Genomic DNA, 21559 nt, shown 5'->3' on the forward strand with positions numbered 1-21559 from the left:
TGCATTATAATAGTTCAAAGTTCTCTTAGTGCTTAGTGTCAGTTGAACCTCAGTGAAGACAGGGAATCTTTAGATGAATGAATGTGACTATTTTGGCACATTTACTTACTTATTTAATTTTGAAATAATTGTCCCTGAAGATCTTGCCTGGTTTGTGCTTGTGGATATTTGTTATTTGGTTACATTCTTAAAATAGTTAAACATCTTGATGCCAAAAGTTGCACTATCCTTCCTCCAACCTTGGTAAAACATTTATAAACTAAATAGCAGCAAATTTGTTAGACTTGAAATATCAGCAAAGGTTGAAAACCTAAATATTCCAAGACAAAGGAAAATGTAAAACTAACACATAACATCATTGAAGATTAGGATGTGATAGTGGACGATTGCTATATTACATAACCTGAGACATCTTTCAGAAAACAAAATTAAACAAACAAACAAAAAACACATTGTCTCTAGGATAGATCAATAAATTCAAGTTTAAAGGGGAAATAGAACTGAATATGCAGTTGTAAAGCTGGTGGTCTTTTTTTTTTAAGATTTATTTTTATTATTATTTTTTTTTATTGGAAAGGCGGATATACAGAGAGGAGAGACAGAGAGGAAGATCTTCTGTCCCATGATTCACTCCCCAAGTGAGCGCAACGGCCTGTGCTATGCTGATCCAAAGCCAGGAGCCTCTTCCGGGTCTCCCACGCGGGTGCAGGGTCCCAAAGCTTTGGTCCGTCCTCGACTGCTTTTCCCTTCGTTCACAGGCAGGGAGCTGGAAGGGAAGCGGGGCTGCTGGGATTAGAACCAGCGCCCATATGGGATCCTGGGCGTGCAAGGTGAGGACCTTAACCACTGCGCCACCGCGCCGGGCCCAGCTGGTGGTCTTTAATAAAGGATTTGTGGGACCTCATTTATTTTTCATACAAAATATAAGATCACATGATTACCTAGTAGGAAGTTTAAAGTTTAGAAAGACGCATGGGATGGTATAGTTACTTCCTGTATGATATTAGGTATTTATGCTGTTAAAAATTTTAATAAAGCGCTTGCAATATACATTCCTTACAATACAATATTTAATTTGAATATCATTATGAATGTTTGGAAACACATTTTAATGTTTGTATTTAAAACCTAAAATCAGTAACAATGATCTGAGGAAAAATGTTGTTAATTAAGTAAAGTGGTTTTGTATAATTCTATTGGAGATTAAAAAGTATATCTTTTAACATTTAGTTATACTATTATGTCACCGTGGCTTTCCTAAATTAAAACAATATTTATAATGATAATGTGAAGGATAGCCTCAATAAGATACTTGTTTTCTTTGCTAGCTGCAAGTAGACCCTGAGACATCTATTTCCCTTGTGACAAAGCCAATTCCAAAATGAGTCTAATGTATGCCTATGATCAGTTTCTAATATTGATTTTGCATTTATAGATCAGTCTTTTATAGTCAGCATTTGCACATTGTATTGAAAGTCCCATTCTTTATATTAAGAACAGTATAAAATGATACGTATTTCACTTTATAATTTCCTTCTATAATACATGTAGTAAATTTTGTTCTCTAACACATTTTCTTGATGCTATCACAGGGCTAGTTTGAGGGGATTTTTGGTACAGACAAAAAGAAGTGAGACATGATGGGGAGGACAGGACAATGGATTCTGTATCAATCGGAAGGAAAAGAAAACTACCTCAGACTTGTTAACAGTTCCAGTTGTAAGGTAGGAGTTTTGTGCAGGAAATTTACAAAAGTCTTTGTTGGTAATATTTAGAGCTAATCTCCAAGTGACAAGAAAAAATGCTTTAATATCGCCAAGCAACTTTTGTACAATATTCTTGGAGGTGAATGTGGCAATTAAAATGTCCGTGGTTTATAAACTCAGAATTTGCCAGCAACTTTCATAAGACTTATTTTATTGGAAAGGCAGATACACAGAGAGAGGAGATACAGATACTCCATTCACTGGTTCACTCCCCAAGTGGCCCCAGTTAAAGAAGCCAAGCCAACTCAAATTCAGAAGCCAGGAGCTTCTTCTGGGTCTCCCACTTGGGTGAAGAGTCCCAACGTTTTGGACCATGCTCTACTGCCTTCGCAGGCCATAAGCAGGGAGCTGGATAGGAAGTTGAACAACTAGGACATGAACATGCTTCCATATGGGATCCCAGACATGCAAAGTGAGGCTTTAGCCACTGGGCTCCCACGCAGGGCCCTCAGTAAGCCAGTTCTTGCTCAATTGTAAATCTACAACTGAAGTTAGGACATTTACAAACATAAAAGAAGACAAGTAATCGTTTTAGGCATTTTAATTGTTTAAAATTCTACAAAAAATTGACTTAACTTACAAATCTCTGTGGTTTTTCTTTCAAGTGGGCAAAATTTTAGATTATACTAAAGATTTTGACTTATTGTTGAAACCCAAAATGGACATGCAGATGAGCATCATTGATAATTTATAATATTTTTGTTCAATTTAAACATACTAGTTTGTTCAGATAAAATAACCTAAAATGAAATTATTATTTGATATATTTTTCTTATGATTGACTTGTTTTAAGGCTTCAGTACCAATCCAAATGCCATTTTGTTTTCAGTAGTTTTGTATTAGATGATTTGTTTCTATATTGTGTCAATCAGTCTGGCACAAATCCATGGGTGTATTTAAACTATGACCATCCGTAAAACAGGTAACAGGTGCACTTTTTCCTTAAGTTTTTACTCCACTACACACAGTTTGAAATAAATTTTAAATATGGAAAGTGAAAAAATAGATTTTAAGCAATAATGATCATATGTATCTTTTAATAATAATAATATAATGCTTCAACTTACCATATAATTCAGTACACTATACAATTATATCATGGATGATGTTTCACAGGAAGTGCATCCTCAATAAATATTGTAATTACTACATAAGATGACCCAAAATACACATGGAGGATACAAGATACCAAAAAGATATTTACCAAAGAACATTCAGGAGGTACTTATTCTAATATTCGTTGTAAAAGAGTTTTATAGTAACACTTTATTTGTTTATTTTCAATTAATTTAGAAGGTAGTTATAAATATAGAGTGAGAGAATGGAGATAGAACTACAAAAGAGACAGTGACTGAGACACAGAAAAGTGCATCATCTGCTGGTTCACGCCCTCCAGCATCCGCAACAGACAGGATTCAGACATGTGAAAGCTGGAAGTCTGGCATTCAACCCAGTTGTCCAACATGGGTTCCAGGAACCTAGACCTGAGCCGCCATCTCCTGCACACTAGCTCATGTATTAGTGGAACTCTAGATTGTTAAGAACAGGAACCAGTACCTAAATTGAATAGATACTATACTATGCAATGTAGGTATCCCAAAGTGTTACTTAACTGCAGTATCACAGGACATTGCACAACATGTTTGTAAATATGTGTTTATATAGTTTCAATGTTTTGTACATGTTTTAAAATGCCAAAATATGTTTTAATAAATAAATATATATGTATACAGATAAGACAGTTTCTATTATTATAGGATTTATATTAGAGCATGAACCCTGTCAATTCAAGTCCATATTGACCACTGGGAGAGTAGCATACAGTGTCTTTTTTTTTTTTTAAAGATTTATTTATTTATTGGAAAGTCAGATATACAGAGAGGAGGAGAGACAGAGAGGAAGATCTCCCGTCTGATGATTCATTCCCCAAGTAAGCAGAACGGCCAATGCTATGCTGATCCAAAGCCAGGAACCAGGAATTTCTTCCAGGTCTCCCACATGGGTGCAGGGTCCCAAAGCTTTGGGCCGTCCTTGACTGCTTTCCCAGGCCACAAGCAGGGAGCTGGAAGGGAAATGGAGCTGCTAGGATTAGAACCGGTGCCCATATGGGATCCCCGTGCATTCAAGGCGAGGATTTTAGCTGCTAGGCCACGCCACCGGGCCCACGGTGTGATTCTTATACAATTATTCTTTATCAACTGTATATGATAGGGCCCCAAGAAAATACTTTGAGAAATACTGATTTACCATATAAATAAAACTATGCTAATTCCTTCAGGCACTACAAAAAATTTGACCATGTTGAGAGCCTTATCTTGTTCAGGGAGACAGCAAACATTTTTTAAAAAATTGTTTTATTCATTTTCATTGAAAAGTTAGATATACAGACAGGAGAAGAGACCGCAAGGAAGATCTTCCATCGATTCACTCCCCAGGCAGCAGCAATGGCCAGAGCTGTGCTGATCTGAAGCCAGCAGCCTCCTCCAGGTCTCCTACTCAGGTGCAGAGCCCCAAGGTTTTGGGTCTTCCTCAACTACTTTCCCAGGCCACAGTCAGTAAGCTGGGTGGGAAGCAGGGGCTGCTGGGATTAGAACAGGCACCCATATAGGATCCTGGTGCATGCAAGTTGAGGACTTTAACTGCTAGGCTTCTGCGCTGGGTTCAATAGCACATTTTTGTTGTGTTTTTTTTAACCTTTATTTATTTTTTAAAATTTTATTTATTTATTTTTAAAAATAATCATACTTAGTTGATTAGGGTATAAAGGGTCAAGGGCTATAGGAAAGTGGGTAATACTATTGTTTCCACACTAATATCATTTTCCCCCCTGTATCTGGGGTAAGGAGAGAAACAAAGGGAAAAGCCCCACCCAGCCTCCCACCCATCCCTGATGTGAGGCAAGCTCCCAGGGTCTTGCTCAAACAGTTTTGATAGTTCAACAGTTCTGAATCTCTGCCAGTCTTGCCGTTCCAATCACTATGAAACCTATTCAGAATCCACTGGCTGACATAATCTCTGCATGGTTGGGGTTTTGAGATGAGCAGTTTAGTTGGATGGATCTCCAAAGAAACTTCATCTGAGATGATCCCAAACCTGATTCTTGTGTGTGCTTGCCAGTACAGGGTCTGGCACAGTCCATTGCCTCAATCAGCTTATGCACATGCAGATCATTGCAATTGCTGGGTTAGTTCTGTTTCCAGCCCTGTCTTCCAGTTGAATTGATGGGTGTTGTAGTCCAGCTTGATCCTGCCCACTTCATACTTGGTCCTCATGCAAACCAGTGGAAGCTGCAGCCTAGTTGGGGTGACTCCCCATAACTCCCAGCAGGCCTGCTCCCTACCCCAATTCCCATGCATGCCAATGTGTACCACAGACTTGTTCAGTCTGTCCCACTTCCCATTTAGCTCTCATACTTGTCAATGGGAATTAAAAATTGCTAGAAGAGATCAGGAGGAATGTTGTCAACATTGTTGCTCTGTTTGTGGTTAATTGTCCACATTAGACCTCTCCCTTTGACAGAGACTGGGCATTGGCAATGCTATCTTCTGACAATTGGTTTTGAAGGGGATGACTCAGGATCTTCAGAAAGGCTTTCCCTGTTTGAAAACCAGACAAAAAGTGGGAGGTTTACATATCAAAGCAGTGGCTAAATGGAAGGATTAGGAAATTAAACTCACTGAGAAACCTATTCAAAGTTTTATTAGGGAAAAGGGTCAGTTTTCCATGTTTCCCCTCTTCAAATAAGTTTCCCTGTTTTGTATTCCGTCAGTTTCCACTGACTTTTCAGGTTTATGTTTTCTATTTTTCAGAATTTGTCTTCCCAATCCACAAAGCTAGGCTAACATTCCAGCTACTCTTGCCCATCATTTTATCCTTTGTTTAGCTTTCATCACGATTGTTCAGTTACTTGTCCTATTACATTATAAGGATTATGATGACAGATATCATATCTTCCTTGATTTCCGTGTTGTAAAGATTTTAATATTATATTGCCTAGGACATTGTAATTAATCCAGAAAGTAACTCAATGTAAAAAATTAGAACCTAATCCTGCACCAGGAACATAATAGTTGCAGTTTTGATTTCATTTACTTGTGTGTATCTGAAATTTTGGCATATCTCTTATTTTCCCTCATTCTCAAAGAAGTTTGGCACTTCCTACATTGATTGTGTTCACTCCCAAAAGTCATATATTGCAAGAGTTTAAAACCGAATTAAGTCAATGATCATCAGATTTAAGTCAAATTCTGTTAGGAATCTTTCTAATATTATACTGGAAGAAATGTGAACCCTTGATGAGCAAATTAATTGCTAAGTGAAAATGAGTATAATATCCCTGTTATCCTGGGGCAATGCTGACACAGAGAAGAGCAGAGACTTCTATTGAGAAACATTCACAAAAGCATTGTAAATTCATGTGCATTTGTGCTAACAACAGAACTCTAATATCTCCCAATGTAACAGATAATGGCTGTGGGAAACGATATTCTAAAAACAGATAACATTTTGGTACAATCACATCATGGTTTCAAAATTTTTTTCATTAGATTGTTGTTTCTTAATGACAGTAAAGAAGGGAAACTTAACATTTCAATGTAGGAGATTGCAAAACACTTTCTAGCTGGTCACTGATATTGCTAAGGTAAACTGTTTTATGACCAACTTACTATCTGTAGAAAATATTTTTTTCTAGATGAGAAAAAGGAGAGATTATAAGAAAAGGAAAAAAAAACACAAGAAATTTCTTGTCTTCTCAGTTACTAAACTTAAGGTTGCTGGTTCATTCCGTTTACGAACTGGCTGAAAATATATACACTTAAAACTGAGTTTAGGAGCAGGAATAATTCGAGATAGAAGAGTCTTGGGAAAGCAGGGACTTGTTCATTCATACAATTCTTAGGGCAGACATGGAAATTTTTCTAGAAATCTTACCTACATCCCATGTCTTATGGAGTTCAATTTACTGTGGTCAATATTGCTTTCTGACAAGGCTTATATGTGAATACTTCATTAATTTCACTCCAGTGGTAGCATGATAGACTTGGCAGAATTCATGAAGGACACACATGGTGAAACTGGAGGGGAGAACAGAGGGTAGGGGAGGGGACTTGGGGGAATGGGAAGGGAGAACCCAGCACCAACTAAATTGTATCAAAAAACAATAAAACAATTCATGGAAAATGCAAATAAATCAAGTTTATTTTTCTGAAAAAAAAGCCATGAATAATTTTTCTATAAAATGCATTTCTCATTAGCAATTTGAAGATACTGCATATCTAGGTTATATATTTTTTCATAATTTTTAAGTTAGATATTTCTTATTTACAATGTATTTATAATGTGGAAGGCAATGGAACATAGAGAGAGGCACAGACACCGCTCTGTCTACCTATCTATCATCTATCTATCAATTGATCTATCTATCTACCTTCCTACCTACCTATCCAATTCAATTGTGAATTCAATTTCCAGTTATCTGTTATGTCCCAAGGGTCAACACTTGGGACAAGAGATTCAATATGGATCTTTTTTGTGTGTGGTAAAAGCAAAATGCTAGAGGAACCCACCACCTGTCACCTTTTAGGGTCTGCACCGGCAGGAAGTTGAAGTCAGGAGAACCTGTTATTGAATCTAAATTCTCCAGTATGGTATATGGAAGTTCTAACTGATTCTTCACCATTCTCTTAAATCCCTGTACCCAGATGTTCTTTTAATTGCTTCTCTCTTGGATCTCAATGCTTTTATTTTATTTTATTTTTTTTTTTTGTACTGCAGTAGCACAGGCAGAGATAGAGTGAGTATCTATCAAGAGGTAGGCTTCCAGTGAACCTCAAATACTCTTTGAGTTGCCTGTATGAATTGGGGGATGTTATTAAGGTAGCAATAGCCAAATTATAAACAAGGACTATGCATCCTTATTGTTGCAAACTGTTTTCTGTGTATAACTATAAACTGCACTTGTCTGCTTTATTTCTTTTGCAAAAAAATATATTCTTGATTAGCTAAACAGGTTAACACAGTAGAACTTCAAATTTCTATAAATTTTAATATCTGGTTTCCTCCTCAATATATCATTTAATATTTCAATTCTAGACATTGATGTAACAGAAGTAAAACCTAGTGTTTCTGATCTTTCAGCATGTCATGCAAAGGTCTTGGACTTTCATTTGATAAAAGGAATATGATGTCATTGAACATTAATAATGTCCTAATTTTTAGATAGAAGAAGATGACATACATTAGGAAAATAATGGAGTCTACATTAAATATCACTCTAGACCTCAGAGCTATTACCACAATCCACTTGTTCGACCATGAACTCCATGACTCTTACTGTACTGAATCCTGATCACCCATTATGCAAAACATAATTGCAACTCAGGGAAGTAAAATAATATTAATCAGGGATAACATTACAGTGGATTTTGACCCACAGGTATAAATCTAATAAATGTATGGGGTTTTTCCTCATAACATAATGAGTTCCTTCTTATATCATTACTCATGGGCCCATTGTGAAATCATAATAGGAATATTTAAAGCAATTAATGAGACAGAGAAGAAATGATTGTATAGCTTTAATTTCCTAATCATTTTAATACTGCAAATTAAAGTTATATATCAAGATCCATCCATTAAATCCTGTCAGTCATATTGCTTTGAATATTGTGATGAAAGGGGAAAAGTAGAGGAAATCAGAGAAAATTAAGCAAAGAAAATGTTAGGCTGACTGTCAGAGAAGCAATATCCAGCTGATTAAATCGGATGGATTACAAAATAGTCTATTAAGAATAGTGGATAAAAGTACTATCTCTTGGGTCATAAAACCAGACTGCCTTAGCATTCTTACCAAAGAGAATACATGTTAACAGTTCACAGATGAAATAAACACCAGACACATAATTCACTTTTCTCAAGGAATTCTATTATATGTGTTCCATTGATTTTTTTTCAGTGATCCAGATTATTATCTTAGCCAGTGGATGTTGCTTTTTACAATAATTTTATACTTACAAGCATTAAAAACATTCTTGAAAGAATGTTATTTGGTTATGATACTAAATTGATAAGCAAAGCATCAAATAAGATGTAAAATAGTGGAAGAGCTGATTAACATGACCATGCTATATTTAGTGAGATTATATTAAATATTTTATTTCTTATACTTTTCTGCTATCATTACTGACCTATTATAGCTCCATTTATGACTCATGCATGAAAATCCAATTGATATTTTTAAATCATTTGTTGATTTATTTATTTGACAAAGAAGTGGGGAGAGAAAGAGAGAGAGAGCAAATATCACACCTGAATTGCTAACTACCTAAATGCAAGTCATGGGGCTGTAATTGGAGATTACAAGTAGAAATATAACCCAGGAGTCCCATATGTGGAGCAAGAATGTACTTACTTGAATCAACACAGTTTTCTCCCAGCGTTTGCGCTAAAAAGCCTAGAGACAATAGCTTTAGGTGGGACTTGAATCCAGTTACCTAATGTGTTATTCAGTTAGTTTAATAGCTAGACCACCCACTGACTCCTCAAGTAACTTATTATATCTAGGTAAGAAATTATTTCTTAATATGTTGATAAGGAAAACTTGAAAATACATTTATGTATCTATTATTATTATTATTATTTTTTCTTATTTTCCACTTTACAACTTTGCAGGCATAGGGTTGCCTCCATATTACCGCTCATCTCTTTTTTTCCCACCATTGTCCCTTGTGTTTTGTAGAAAAGTAGTCTATCACATACAGTCATGATTTCAACTTTCTGCTTTTCATATGGGTCATGACACTGCTGGCATAGGCTAAATATTCACTTTGTGCTGGGATTAAGTTTAGGAATTATGGGGACAGAATATATTGTGGTGGGCCTGGCATAATGCATCAATTGGCTAATCCTCCACTTGCAAGTGCAGACAGTGCATGTGGGTCTGGTTCATATTCCAGGTGCTGTATTTCCTGACCGGCTCTCTTACTGTTGCCTGGAGAAGTAGCAGAGAACAACTCAAAGCCTTGGGACCCAGGACCCTGGGGAAGACCAGGGAGAATCTCCTGGTTCCTAGCTTCAGATTAGCTCAGCTCCAGCCTTTGCAACAATTTGGGGAATGAACCCATATAAGGAAGAGCTTTCTCTCTGTCTCACACTCTCTGTAAATCTGCCTTACAAATAAAAGTAAACAAATCTCTTTTTTAAAGAATACATTGAGGTTTCATTCTTATCCCACAGTCTCCGTAAGACTCTATGGGAATTCTATGATGTATTACATTATCATTCTAATGGCAAGGATAACAACTTACAAGTTAAATGTATAAATGTTTTTTATAAAAATAATTATTTTGAAAGATTACACAACCTCAAATTCAGAGAGAACTCAATCAGAAAATTCATTTCCAGATACAATGTGTGAACAAAATTGCTTGTGAGCAGTTCATTGAAAGCAGAAAAACTCAGAGGGCTTTCATTTTTCCTAAAACACATTCATTTAAACAATTGCTGTTACTCATATTTTCCGCTAGTATTTCGCTGAGCCAAACATCATTATCAAAATTTAATTCTAACATTTCAAAGAATCCAATACTGAGATAGTCTTAAAATTTATTTTTATGTAATTTGCTGGTTCTCAAGTCTTTGAATATGCTTATTGTTGTGCTTATTGAAAGTTTCTATTAAAAACATAGCATTTTTCTACTCAACCCACTTCGTCATTGTCATGTTTGTTGTCCAAGAAGTTTGGCAGATCTATGTTTGGGGTCACAGTCGTGAAATACCTAGATGCTACAATAATAATACATGTCCATAGCCCATGCCAATCAGTTTTCCCTCAGATCTGTTGGTATATTTGATGTTACACCTTCCAAATTCACTTCCATTCTATTGCATTTGGACAAAGAAAATATTTTGCACTATCTAGGATATAAGAAAAAGTGACAGAAGGCCTTGAGAAATATTTAGACAGTAGACAGCTAGATGAAAAAGTTCTCTCAAGAAACTCCTGGAATGTTTTGTTAATTAACAGTACATATTCACCAATCAGGTAATGAATTAGTAAAGATAGCTTATTAGAGCATTATAAGCATGCATTTACATAATGTCACACACAGAGTATTTAATACAGTACAAAATTTTATTTTTGATGGCTATTTTGTTTTCTTTCTTAGATGAAACGTACTCAGAAAAAGCTAAGGGGAGCAAGCAATTATGTTCTCACAAAATTGAGAAGTCATGCCAAAGACTTTTCAAAATATTTCTTCTCAGCCTTGAGAAGCCTCCTTCTATAGATACTCTGATCCCTTTCTAGATAGACCTACCAGCATTTTGCTATTGCAATATACATACCACCCACCCTCACCACCTCTTCATTATTTCCCAAATCATTTAATAAAGCCATCATGAACTCATGAACATTTCATCCTAACCATGGATTACTTTCTTTTTTTGGACTTTTAAAAATTATTATTATTATCATTTTATGATACACTTCCATAGACTCCTGGTACTTCCCTTATCTCAACCCCAATTCACCCCCCCCCCATCCCCACCTAGTTCCTCTATATCATCACTAAAGTATAGTTGTTCATACACAGTCATATGTCCATCATTGCAGGCATGGATAATGGCAGAGAGTCCAGAATACTATTGTCAAGATAAAGTAAACAGTTTCATTGCAAGTCCATCTTTGGAAGTAGAAATGTATACCACATTATATCCTCACATCTGGACATGCTAGTCTTTATTTCACAGCTACTGTACATCCCCTCAAATGAAAAGTCATAGCACAAAATCAACAATAGAAAGAAAAATAGAAATTTACAATGCCATGAAGTTAAATGACATGTTACTAGATATGACAGTCTCCTTTGCACAGCTACTATACATCTCCTTAAATGAAAAGCCACAAAACAAAATCAACATCAGGGAGAAAAAAGAAATTAACAATGCCATGAAGTTAAACAGCATGCTACTAAATGACTAATGTGTAGCTGAAGAAATGAAAATCAAGAACCTTCTTGCAGGGCCCGGCGCGGTGGCACAGGGGTTAAGGTCCTCGCCTTGCACGCCCAGGATCCCATATGGTCGCTGGTTCTATCCCAGCAGTCCCGCTTCCCTTCCAGCTCCCTGCCTGTGGCCCGGGAAAGCAGTTGAGGATGGCCCAAAGCTTTGGGACCCTACACCCGCGTGGGAGACCCGGAAGAGGCTCCTGGCTTTGGATCGGCATAGCATCGGCTGTTGCGGTCACTTGGGGAGTGAATCATTGGACAGAAGATCTTCCTCTCTGTCTCTCCTCTCTGTGTATCCACCTTTCCAATAAAAAAAATAATAATAAAAATAAATCTTTAAAAAAAAAGAACCTTCTTGCAGAAAATGGTGCTACTCTATGATCTATGAGTTGTTGAATGCTTTAATCAGAAGAAAGTGTTTTCATCAGAGGGGATGAAACTAACAGAAAACATCAAGTCCCATGTGATACAGTTTCCGCTGATTTTTGTTGGTGAAATGTGTCTCTTCTAGACAACAAATAGATGGGTTTTGTTTTTTATTCCAGTCTACTAATCTATGACATTTGATTGAACTTAAGCCATTTACATTCAGAGTTTAATATGTATGGGTGGTACTATTCTATTTTCAGTTCCTTTCAATTATTCCAATGAACTATCATCACATCCTCAAAAGTCTCATTTTATAGTAAATCATATAAAAGGGATTAGCATGATATGGAAGAGGGCATAAAGGAATACATATTCCAGAATATCATTTGGGAAAAAAAATGTGTAGAATACTTTTGCTGATCAGGTAAACACTGTTGAAAATTGATGATTTTCTGTTTTCTCATTTTAGGTTCCTCTCTGTGAGCACTGGTACAAGAAAACATAGACTGTAAGTGGTTTCTATGCTTCAAAAGTACTAACTGAGCTCTTTTGCTTTCTAAGAATGGTTTCACACATTGACAGAAAATAATTTCTGCTTCGATTGTGTTACAGTGCTTCCACATCTATACCTTAGTGAAGGGTAAAGAAGTGTCACTCTTCCTCACTTCTTCATCATATTTGTTTATTTACTTTTTCCTTTTTGTCTTCCACATCTTGCAACACAATGGCTCCCTCCAGTGTTCAACACTTATTATGTTTTAGGGCAAAGTGGTGAGTTCCTACAGCTGTAGTTTTGTTTGACCTAAAATGACACTGTCTTTACATGACTGTTTCTGACCCTATCAGTTAAAAGATTTCATCAAAAAAATCTATGATTTCTGTGCCAACACATTCTAGATGTGTAGACATGATATGTGCAAATGATATTACTATCATATGCATTTGTCAGGAAGCACAGAAAAATAATTTGCTTATGTGTTACAATTCGAAGGGATTTGGGGAAACCATAAAATGTTGAACTTATATCTGTTTTCTGCACCTATGCCTGTTGGTAGTTGACTAATGTGATTAAGTATTCTTTTCATTATATAAAGACAATCAATAATACTTTCATAATAGTTTGCTCCTTTCCATATATTTTGTTTTTATGCACTATTACAATAATACTTTTGAATACTTACATATGTTGTGATTGGAAAATATCCAGGGTTTATGGGAAAATTTCTCAATGAAATATTAATATTCAACCAACTATTAGCTTTGATTGTATCTTTTTAGATTTAGCTTGACAATAGAGGTACAAATGTACATGCAGCTTCCTTTTTAGAATTGCTAAACAATGGTAAAAGCAATATTCACGCTGGCAGCTTACCAATCTGCCTGACCTCTTTGCATGCTACAGGTGCTGATACGTTTCCAGTAAATTTAAATTATAGCAAAATATTGCATTCCATTTTAATTTTGCTGTGAAAAGTGAAAGTTGTTTCAGTGAGCTCAACTTTATGACTCATTCAGATCACATCCAAGAATATCTTATTTCCCATTACTAGTCCCAGAATATCAATGAGGGTTAACACATTGGATACACTCCACCAGGAATTTGATTATCCCTTACCTGAAACAATATCATTAAGTATCTGTTCTCTGTGGCAACTGATCTCTGAGAAGAATTTTGGTGGGGAGATAAAAGGATTGTTACATTCAACCTGAATCAAATATGTTTAAAATTCCATCAAATGTATATGGGATATCTAGTATTTGTTGTGATTCTTGTTACATCAAGATCACAAGATTAAGTTTTCTAGGAGTGTATCTACTTTAGAATTTACGATGTTTGAAAAACAGAAACTTGATCCCTCCTAGTGTTTGTATCAAATTCTGAAAGCAGTGATGATATAGTATGGTTTTATTCATTAAATTTCTATTTTTCTTCTTATTGTTGATTTTATGTTATGACTTTTCATTTGAGGGGATGTACAGTAACTGTGAAATGGAGACTAAAATGTCCAGATGTGAGGCTACAATGTAGTATGCATTTCTACTTCCAAAGATGGACTTGCAATGAAACTGTTTACTTTATCTTGACAATAGTATTCTGGACTCTCTGCCATTATCCATGCCTGCAATGCTGGACATATGACTGTGTATGAAGAACTATTCTTTCGTAATGATATAGAGGAACTAGGCGGTGATGGGGGAATTGGGGTTGAGATAAGGGAAGTACCAGGAGTCTATGGAAGTGTATCATAAAATGATAATAATAATAAAAAAATTAAAAATGTAAAAAAAAATCACACCAAGAAAAGAGGCTAGATTAGAAGCCTAGAACAGAAGTAGATCCCTGGAGCAGGGAAAGTGAAGCACTTTATCCTGGAAAGGCAAGGTGAAATCGTACAGAATCTTGTGTCTACTAGTGTGTACTATTTCTGGTTCTAAATATCATATTCGTCTTGGTGGTAGTGTGTTCTGGTCACTAGTATTATCACTTTGCTAATCATCTTATTCAAGATTTTTAAATATTCCAATAGTCAGAGCGAAAAGTTTATGCTCTTTGTGAGGGGTTTATGTGAAGCTTCAGTTAAGCCTCACTTTTGCATACATCATCTCAGTCTTACTTTACAATTTTATCCTTATAAACCATCCATTCTCGTTATACCATTTTTGACCACCAATACAATTGATATGCCTGTTAGATTTTTTTTATCTATAATCCCTGAAATGTTTCTATTGGAATACTCCTTTCCTTAGTAGACATGGGTTTTTAGCTCAATAGTTCTTCCCTTGGCATCTGTGCATGCTTGGTATTCAAAATTATAAATAAAACCGTTCAATTTGTTAAAGATCAATCTAAATGTAATAAAAATCTGCTCCATATTTCGGAGAAGTGGGAGGTCAATTGGAGTAGTGTGCCTTTTCTTTTAAGAGAGAAATAAGTAAATAAGCAAAAAGAGTGACAATAATTCCAGCTACATGTAAGTCAATGGGAACATCTAGTATTATCTAAAGAAGAATTGTCAATTTCAGGTACCACCTCCCAGGTTTAGTTATACATTGCTATCCCTTGTTTTCTGATTGCCGCATCTAATTGTAGTGACACATTCTGCCATGGTGTGATTCAAGGAATGATTGATTCCTTGAAGAATTTTGAGCAATAAATTGATTCTGATGCCTATTATATAATACAGATGCTTCAAAAGTACAGACCATAGATTTGTGGTGTAAGGGATTGCTGGATACCTAAAATGAATCAAGTAGACTTAATATAATTTAACAGGAAAAGGTGAGAACTATACTGCTCTTGAGGCCACAGTTCATATTTAAAAGATTAGCTGACATTTTTTCAACCACTTGATAACATGTAGGAAAGCAGAACAACGATTGCCAGATACCTGGCTTCTAAATATACAATGTAAGTATGACATTTTTGATAAAACATCCTTAGTTAAATTGTTCTGAATCAATATGTATCTGAAGTTTGAGCCAGATTGGAGCTGCCAATTTGAGGTTCACCACACTTGCAATTGCTCAGAAACTATTTGAGATTTCTTCCTGTGTGTATTATGGAAACTCTACATTCATTCTTTTTGTAGTTACTGAAATGATAACGTGTTGAAGATGCGCTCTCCACCATCCACCATTGTCCACATTTATAGAAACTCTGTCTCCGATAGTTCTTAAGTGTGTACTTTTTATATTTTTCCCTTATAAGTTGAGGTGTTATGATTCTGAAAATTGGCATACTCTTTCTGCCACTCTATTCTGTTTTAAATACTTTCATTGTTAATTTCTCTGTCACCCACCATTTATAATCAATGTTTAGCAACTTCAGCCTGATTCTCTCAATAGAAGCAAGCAGGATCCTCTGGAATTATTTGTACCTCCAAAATCAATTGTCCTTGCCAAAAAGAGACAAGGCACTATCCTACTAGTTATATCATTTCTTCGCCCCATTTATTACATGATTGTAAATTTGTTTTTAAGACCTGATTTTAAGTTTACTAGTAAAATAGTTAAAGAAAAAATCATAGCCTTACATTCTTTTTAAGATAGTAATGAAGTCACAGTCCTGCTGTCAAAACTAAATTTGCTCTAATGATTATCTTCTAATTTGACTTAATATAGAATTCAATATTCTTCTGGTCTTTCATTTTGAAATAATTGGCATCTGGAGGAATTAATTATCAAGAGGATAATTTAGGTCTCAAAAACGGGAAATTGTAAAAGTACTTGATGTAGCACTGTCGGTTTTAGGGGGTGAGCTCTGTTGTCGTGACACCTGCCACATTGAATTTATTTTCCTTGCTTCTCAGGTTTGCTGAAAGCCAGGCTTATTTCTTTAAAGCTAGATTTCTCAAGAGACCTCCTTGCTTCAGTAATTCACTCTTCCTGTCTTTCCACTGACCATGATAAACTCTTCATTTATTTCTGTGAATTCACGGTTGAAATAATGAGATATTCAACAACAGATGCAGTCTCACAAAATCTATAATGAGTGAATGATCCTATCAATCTTCTATGTCAGGGAGGTGATAAAGACTTTAAATTTCACCTTGAATTTTGTGAAATATCTACTTTGAAAAATAAATAACAATTTAAAACACTTACTATAAGCGTTATAACCAGTCTATTATTACTATCTCAGTTTGAGTTTGACAATAACAAAAGACAAAGAAGGGTAAGTGTCTGTGGAAATGATAACGTAGCTCTTCATTAAACTTACCTTTTTCCTGGACATACGAGTGGCTACATTTCTCAATTCTTGCATTTAGGAGGGGTATAAAACTGAGATGTAGGCAAAGCGATATGATTAAAAGTGATGCTGCTATTTTCTATATCCTATCTCATGGATGTTCATTTTATAGCACTTTAAATATATTCTATTCCTATTTCCATACCTTATACACTTATTTCTTCTGCTAAACTTCCACTAGAAACCCAAGAGACTCGATATTTACATGCATATCTGAATTCACATAATGTAGTTCAATTATCTTCATTATGCAGTAATTTAAATCTGTGGAAAACATTTTTCAATGCTTTATAATTATACATTGAATTGTATTTATGATGAATCAAAATGTGATATTACTGTGTTTTTTGTTGTGGCCTGTTTTTTGCTGTTTGTTTGTTTTGTCCATGAAGGATAGCTTTAGCTTAAAATTAACATAGGGCATTTTCTTTAACAAGCGTAGTTTTTAGGCTTGTTAGTAAATTAGTAAATGAATATGTTAACAGATTTATCTTATATACATCATTTACACTTTTGTATTAGTAATGATTGACCTCCAGCGTTGCATCAATTTCCCTTGATTTCAGAATATTATATTTTCATATGGCATAAACATGAAAAATGACACCAAAAAGTCAGTTTAAATGTTCTCCATGGGTTTCAAATTGGGTTGTACTAATTAAAAGTCATGATTACCTAATTTTCAGTTCGTTTTTTCAGCTTAACTAAGTGAAATACATACGCTAATTTTAGGTTGAAACTATGCCTCTATGTGGGATCTTGCAATCAACTGTAGAGCACCAGACAGTTGATTTTAATATGTTAGTGAAATGTGATGTAAAATTCCATACATGGAATTTATACTTAAGAAACAGAAAAGAATGGCTTAAAGTTGAATTGGTAAGAAAATCAGTGTCTTTCATAGATATATTATATTCTGCTTTGGTGTTTTTCGCAAAAAATGTGGTTTTTCTAAAATCACATGGTAGTAGAACAGATTCTTCTTCTGTCTTCCTCTCAGATTCAGTGACTTTGAATGCACTTCATTTTTAGATCATCTGAAATGTTTTACATTGTAAAAACATGTTCCAAGGAGTTTACTGTTCAACTTAATGCAAAAAATAATGTTGGAATGTGTGACTACAGTCTTTCATGGTTAGTGTGCGTTTCAAGCTGAAGACTTTATTAACTGGTGACAATCTGGAACTTTTCAGACACCTGAGTAACTTAAAGATTTAATTTAAAATGTTTGATTAATCAATGGAAGAAAATCTGAGATTATCTAGTTATGTTCCTATGTCGCATGGTTTCTTTAGTGCCTTACGGCCGTCCAAATTACCTAGTGATCACTAAGCTAGCTATCACAGCCCACCACAGCGATGCCCTCACATTCGCTTCATTGTTGTTAAAAGGCACCCACATTATAGGATAGTGCACGTATACTTGGCTTTGCTCTGGGGTAGTCTTTTCAAGCTATAGTTGATATGTTTAGTTAAACTAGAACTAATGTAGAAACATTTATTCAATAGTAACAGTGCAACATACTGTTTTCAACTCATAATACCAGTCTGTTCTATCTACTAACAAGTTCATGATAACCAGCTAATGCTTGATGATCAGAAAATGACAGCATGACCCAAGGGGGGGACAAAAAGCTAGTGAGTAACTGCCTCCAGGATATCCTTAAATGGCAACTTTGTTGCCTTGGACCAGTGCCCAAGTATGAACCTTTGGACAAAGACCTCGACCTTGATCTTGGACTTTGGCCCACTTGTGGACCATTCCTCACAGACCTTGATCTTGGTATCTTATACCACATGTCTGTGAGCTCAAGATTCCAGACACAGTTCACCCTGCTTTTTATTTAGTAAAAAAAAATTTAAAAAAAATTAATACATTACAGTAACTAGATTTGCAGAGTTCCATTCTAACTAAGGGAATCCAGCTCTTGCTAAAGAGATCTTCACAAAGCTGCCTGTTCCTCTGTGCTGAGAATTGAGAAATTGCCTTCTGCAAATGAGGAAGTCAGCCCTCGGTAGACAATGGATTTACCAATGACTTGACCTTGAACAACTCAGCCACCAGTACTGCGAAAAATACTTGTTTTCATGTTTCTCTGTGTTAACTACTCAATTGATGAAAGTTAGTGAAGATTAAATTATTAAGAAAAAGAAACAAAGTATACATTTAAATTTCAATGAAATAGTACTCTTCCAAATAACATATGTATAAAACTTACATTTCATTTTTTATCAAAATGTGGAAAAATCCTAATCCTTATAATGATTATGAGACGATTCAAATTGGTGAGCACTGTTTAAGAAAAAGTTGGCCAGGAGTAACTATTGTCTGTTTGTATAATTTATGATCTGCAATTTCCTGCACTAAATACGTCTTCAGCAGAAATATGTGCATGCACATTTCATATCTAGCTAACTTGTCCTTTTGGTCTCATGAGAGCAACTATAAGTGCTAGTCTGTCTTGAGAAGTTTCCAGTAATCTGTTCCTGCCTCATTTAGGACACTTTATTATCCTAGTAGATGTCACTGCAGCTCTTCTCTAAACGTCAATCCATTTGTTTCTGCTAAGATAGCTGCTCTCACTCACTAGAAGAGTTTTGTCTGGTAAAGAACTTAGGTGTAGGGCCCTGTGCAGTAACCTAGTGACTAAAGTTCCCGCCTTGCATGCACTGGGCCCCAGTTCCTGTCCTGGTCACCCAGTTTCCTATCCAGCTCCCTGCTTGTGTCCTGGGAATGCAGTTGAGGAAAGTCTTGGGATCCTGCACCCCCGTGGAAGACACGGAGAAAGTTTTTGGCTTTGGATCAGCACATCTTTGGCTGCTGCAGCCTCTGGAGGAGTGATTCTGTGGACTGAAGATCTTCCTCTGTATTTGTCCTCCTTTCTGTATATCTGACTTTCCAACAAAACAAATAAATCTTAAAAGAAAGAGAAAAAAAGAACTTAGGGGTGATGTTTTGGATAGATAGGACACAGAGGAAACAACTCAATTGAACATGAAATGACATAAGCCATTTGTCACATACAGGTGTCACAAAGATAAGGCCAGCATTCCTTGCAGAGACAAAAGAAGGTAGATTTTGTGTTGTGGCAAAGAGTTAACCCATCTTTTGAAACAACTTGAGCCCAGAGTATATCATTTCTGCTTCCTATCCAGCTTCCTGCGAATGACTCTAGAAAAACAGCAGAAAAACCTTTGAAGTACTTGTGTCCCTGACACACAGAGACTAGACCTAAAAGAAGTTCTTAACTCCTGGATTTAGCGTGGATCACTCTGTCTGTTGGAGATATTTGGGGAGTGAGCCAATGTGTTGAAGATCTCTTTTTCTTTGTTTCTTCCTTTCTATTTTTATGTTGCTCTGACTTTAAAAAATAATAATAAAGCAGAAATTAAGAAACTGGGGCCCAGTGGCGTGGCCTAGTGGCTAAAGTCCTCACCTTGAATGCCCCGGGATCCCATATGGGCGCCGGTTCTAATCCCGGCAGCTCCACTTCCCATCCAGCTCCCTGCTTGTGGCCTGGGAAAGCAGTCAAGGACGGCCCAAAGCCTTGGGACCCAGCACCTGTGTGGGAGACCAGGAAGAAGTTCCTGGATCCTGGCTTCTGATCGGCATAGCACCGGCTGTTGTGCTCACTTGGGGAGTGAATCATCGGATGGAAGATCTTCCTCTTTGTCTCTGCTCCTCTCTGTATATCTGACTTTCCAATAAATAAATAAATATTAAAAAAAAAAGAAATTAAGAAACTGTCTAGGACATATGCAGTCAGTTTGTAAAACAGAAACCTGTGCACTGAAGCCTTTATTGAAACTTAAAAAAAATTAGTCAAAGTTTTAATTGGTGGGTTTAGGGCAAGCAGTCCTGAGTTCACAAGGACACACTGTAACCAATACATAGACACTGCACCATATATGAGCACTGTTGACAATGGTGAGCGTAGGAGCATAAATCAACTTTTAGTTGTTCCACAGGGAAGTGATGGCCAAAAGACACTTGCACTGGCAAATATTTGGACTAATCAAATCATGGAATGAAAAGTTCATGTTACATTGAAAATGCATACGAAAGAGCCTCAATTATGAGAATTTACCACTGTGTATGTGTAATGAACAAGATTTGTATTACAGTGTCAATAGTCATATTCTTAATAATGGAAACAAATTGGAAATCATTAAAATGTCCAGGAATAGCATAACATATAATAATCTCATACCAAATACTGTACGGAAATGAGAATGAATGTCTATAACAATGCTATCTACAAAAAACACTGAGTGAAAGTAATTGAATTTAGACACAACAGAAATCAACACACATATAATACACACATATATAATACATATGATTATATACATATATGTATTGAACGATTCACTTATGGTTCAGTTTCCTGCTAATGGCCTGGGAAACAAGTAGAAAGTTATACATTCACCTGGTTGCTTGCACACACTTGAAATACCTGCAGCAAGTTTCTTGCTTCTGCTTTCATCTGGCTCATCCATAGCCATTTCAGTCACTGGGGAATGAATTAGTGAATGGAAGACCACTCTTTCTGTCTCTCCCTTGCTATCAGTCTAACCCTGCCTTTCAAATATATATTTATATTAATATCTATATGTATATGTCTACACATACACATATGCGTATGTATGTGTGTAAATATGTGTTTG

The sequence above is a fragment of the Ochotona curzoniae genome, unplaced genomic scaffold (genome assembly GCF_017591425.1).
Source record: "Ochotona curzoniae isolate NIBS_2020 unplaced genomic scaffold, NIBS_Ocur_1.0 scaffold_1037, whole genome shotgun sequence".
Taxonomy (NCBI): domain Eukaryota; kingdom Metazoa; phylum Chordata; class Mammalia; order Lagomorpha; family Ochotonidae; genus Ochotona; species Ochotona curzoniae.